The sequence below is a fragment of the Manduca sexta genome, chromosome 27 (assembly GCF_014839805.1).
Source record: "Manduca sexta isolate Smith_Timp_Sample1 chromosome 27, JHU_Msex_v1.0, whole genome shotgun sequence".
Lineage (NCBI taxonomy): Eukaryota > Metazoa > Arthropoda > Insecta > Lepidoptera > Sphingidae > Manduca > Manduca sexta.
In genome coordinates this window covers 2493054-2498036 of record NC_051141.1, presented here as the reverse complement: position 1 = coordinate 2498036, position 4983 = coordinate 2493054, and positions in this window count along the sequence as shown.

Genomic DNA, 4983 nt, shown 5'->3' with positions numbered 1-4983 from the left:
GCTTTTTAAAAATATCCTAATATGTGCTGTGATACTCGATAGATTTTATTTAAAAGCTAAGTTGCCTTAATAACACTAATTGCACCTTCAGAGAAAACCTAGACACTAGTAAGTGTCAGTTACTCCATTCGTAATCTGTTGAAGGTATTTCAAGAACATACTGGAACTAGCCTATTCATGTTATGAAAGAGAGAGTTTCATATTATGAAAAGAATGTTATTAACATTACATGTTAGAAAAATAAAATAGCAAAATAGTATTTCTTTGATAATTGATAAAGTCATAACATTAGAAATTAAATTTGATTAAAGAAATTTTATTTTAAAGTTCGGTCAGTTTCATAATACTGTTCTATAAAAATTGGAAACCTATTCGCCATACCGCCTCGCGAAGATTGCTGAAGCTACACAACGTCTCAGGTAACCTAGCATCCGTAACACATTGTGATTCACAAACGTATTTACAGGTATGTAAAAATCATTTTAAAAAGCGCATAATATTGAGCAATATTGTGAGCGGTGAATTGAAACATGGTGAGGAAACCTACATACATGAGTATCCATGTATATAGGTTCATACATTTTCTGGTGGTAGGTCTCTCATATGTGAGAGTCCGCCTGGGTAGATATCACCGCAATGTGTATTTCTGTCGCCAAGAAGCAGTGTATAGTCACTGTTGTGTTCCGGTTTGAAGGACTTTGTAACCAGTGTCATTACTGGACAAAATAAGACTTAACATCTCATGTCTTAGGATAGCGAGCGTAGTGGAATACCAAAAAAATACTTTGTAATACTTGGTCTTGGATGGTGTTTCTACTGTTTATGGGCGGTCGTATCGCTTACCATCAGGCTAACAGCAAGCTCGTCTCCGTCATATAAAGCAATTAAAAAAAAAATCTTCATAAAAATTCTGAAGGTTTGTGAATTTTGCGAACGCACATTATGCCAGCGTGGTCGACCAGGGCCTAATACCTCAGTGTAATGGAGATCCGTAATTTTACCTAAAAGACACTGCAAAGCAGGACCAAATCGCAAACCAAGGATTCATAGTTGACTGAACAATATTTTTTAAAGTTGTGTAGTTTTCGGTACCAAAATTACATCTACTGCGCGACTCCTAAATTTAAGTTTCGATTAAGCAACAAAATTACTGCAACACTATAATAAAATAAAATTTATGTCAGATGCAAAGTGCCATTGTGAAAATATCGCGACATATTACATCTACTTCGCTTGGTCTCTTAATCACATAATTGATATAAATATTATTCGTTGAAATCCTCTAGGAGGCACATCACCTGTAAACTATACAATAATAATATCGATAAGGTACCCCCCGTTCCCCCACTCTTCCCGACTTATTGCCGAAGATGCTCAAATTTAATTAAACCTTTGAATATAGTTTAATTAGCGTAGGTATCCCCATTTTGTTCGCTTTTGTTTCCACCTGAATTAATATATCGAGAGTCTAGGTGGGCTATGATTATTTGAGTATTGTAAACAGAGTGGTCCTGACGTACCTAAATTAATTACACAGACGGGTATAGCTATTAATTAGTAATCCTAAAATTGGTGATAAAATGTATTTGTTTTAATCAATAATATTTATTTCGTTAATAAGATACAATAATATTGAGTTAATTCAATAGAAAAATATAATAATAATAGCAATAGAAGCTGCCAATGAACGATTACTATGATTACAGCCGACTACATTGATTAAACAAACGAACAAAAACTTTATACACGAATGAGTATGCACAGGCGCACCTAGGGCCCACTTTTCGCCCAGTGTGTTCCGTCCCATGGTGTGATAGGGGGCGAGCCTATCGCCATATCGGGCACAAATTCCAGACTCCGGGTTGATACTGAGCAGAAAAATCCAAATATCACTTTGCCCGACCTGGGATTCGAACCCAGGACCTTAGAGCGCTGCCCTGCCGCGCATGCAGTACAACTACGCCACCAAGGCAGTCAGACTATATTAATTAGTTTAGTCAACCATTAGTAGCATGTTGTGTTTAATGAAACTGGTGAAACTATCAGCAGTGTGTGCTATATATATTTCAACTCGTAATATTTTACAAGACGCCGACTAAATTCTTGCGAAAAATATAAAAACCTCTTCTTTGTTTGGAAGTCGATTCAAACTTAAAATGTATTTCATTGTTTTCAAGTAAACATTTTATAACACAATTTTTCAAACACAAAGCAAACAATACCAGAAGCGTAGAATAAGCGGACTTCGTTTGTACCCTCTATAAAATTAAAAATCACTTTTTCTTTACATAATGTAAGATTCAAAGGTACTGCACAAGGCGAGACTTCCAAAAAGAAAAACATAAGCTTATTATAAAAGTAACAAAGAAAAATTAAATTAAAAGTAGAAAGTCTAACACAAAAGAAATTAAAGTTAAAAACGAGTTAAAATACAGAATGTTGTTTTGTTACGTCACAAAGCACAGGTTGATTGTTACCTTTACTTTATAAAAACAGTTTAAGAATACAATAGATGAGATGGAATAGTTTCTATAAGACATTTAGATATAAACAATTACTTGAGAGCAATTAGTAGGTATTAACAACGCATATACTTTTTGATGGAAATGTAGTTTTTTTTTATTTAAAAACGATTTTTTAGTCACAATCGCAACATAAACAAACATAATATACCTAAATTTAAAATAATAATAATAAAAAAATGGCTAGTCACGGCTGTAACAAGTATGGGGCCACTCAGCATAATGTTAAGACATGGCGCAAACCACAACGCTTTTTTTCAGTAGTCACCTTATTTAAGGACATGGCTTAATATTCACAAATCCAATTCTATGCAAAGCAAAAGCATACAAAAGCATATTTTTTTATAGGCACGGCAGAGTGATCTTACTGCCCCTGATGGTAAGTGGAGTGGGGTCCAGTAGAATGTCAACTGACAAGGAATGATTACCTTTCGTCAGTCGATACAATAGGGGACCGTCCTGTGTTTGATTTTGTACATTATTCTATATGTAATGGTTAACAATTCGAAAAAGAAACCCTCCTGCGAAAACTGCATTAAAATTGGTTAATAAATGAGCCAGTAATTCATATTTCAAATATTACTATGTGCCGAAGTGGGCGCGAAGTGGGGATATCGCTTCATCTCTTTCTTTCACACGCGTCGTAATGCCCGATGACGTCACACGTGGGTATTGCGCCTCTTTTCTGTTTCTTGTTACTTACCCCTTCTACCGAAATTGAAAGACTTATAACTTGATTTTTTAACGGATTTAAATAATTCTTTATGTGTTATAATTTATATAATGTATGCATTTGATAATTATAACGAACAAAAATGAGTTCTGTCCCCTATTATGCCGGTCTGTAGGAGCTGGATATACATAGGCTGATCCCGGAACGCGATGTACCTACGAGGGCCGCTAAGGCGGGTTTTAACATCTTGTGTACGGTGGTCGCTATGGGGGCGAATATATAAAATATCTCACCACTAGCAAGCATCTCAGTATACTTATGTTACGTCACAATTGCCCAATTTATATATTACGTTAATTTATCTAGCGTCCAATTAGTGAAATCTGTGAATTCTAATTACATGGACTACTAACAGCTACACATCGCTTGAAACTTGAAATATTTATGACCATCGTTTTTTACGTAATTACGATGGAGCGGTGTTTCCAATAATGATATTTGCTAGACAAAATATTATAATGACGTAACGCAAAAAGCTTGAATAATCGATATGTAAACAATAATTATCGATTACTGCATTGTTAAATCGACGATAGTCTAGTTGGTTGTGGAACGGACTGCCGAGATGAATGCCCGCAGGTTCAAAACCCAAGGACACACCTCTGATCTTTTTAAAATTATGTGTGTATTCTTTCTGAATTATCGCTTGAAGAAAAACATCGTGAGGAAACCTGCATGCCTGAGAAGCTCTCTGTAGGAATTTCGAAGGTGTGTGAAGTCTACCAATCCGCACTAGGCCAGCGTGGTGGCCTAAGGCCTAACCCCTCTCAGTAGTAGAGGAGGCCCATGACTAACAGTGGGACAGTATATAATACAGGGCTGATATTATTATTACTGCGTTGTTGAAAGACCTTTTGGGATCTTCAAGGAAAGTAGCATGTGTAACTACTAGACATATTAATAAGACTTAAGATATCATGTCTCAGGATGGCGAGCGTAGTGGTTACTAAACAATCCTTTATAATTCAAGGTATTGGATGGTGTGTCTACTGTTTATGGGTGGTCGTATCGCTTACCATCCGGATAACGGTAAGCTCGTTTCGTCATTCAAAGCAATAAAAGAAAAGAAGTACTGACTTATAAACCCCATATAAAAGTTATGTACGAAAATATTTTTACCAACTAAAGACGTATACTGATTTATATCAGTTTGTAAGTGTCTCATTTAATGTAGTACATCGGAACAGAATTTGTCGGAACAAGTCACTATAGAAGATTTCTGCTTCGCCCTGCCGCTATCCAGTCAGATACAAAATTAATATCGACGGGTGAAAAGGCTTTTTGATTTAACCTACATTTTTTGCGACATTGTGGACCTGTGTCATAAGTTTCAAATGAATTTTATTTGCCTGTAATCATATTTAACATCTAATATAATTCTCATTTAAGGGACAGATATGGAACGGATTCCAGTTGGGTTTGCAACGGACTGCTGAGACCAATGTCCACAGGTTCAAGCCCAAGGGCCCACACCTCTGATTATTTAAAAAATTATGTGTGTATTCTATATGAATTATCGCTTGATTTAACAGTGAAAGAAAACATCGTGATATTCTGCATACTTGAGCAGACTTCTCTATTGCATTACCCGTTTCTGTTTGAATAAAATATACATATACATATACATCAAAATACTACCCATCATAATTGCTTGTTACATCTACTTAGATGAATTAAACAGTGTCAACTGTTAGAGGTTGTTTTGAGACTTTTTCCTTCATGACTGTA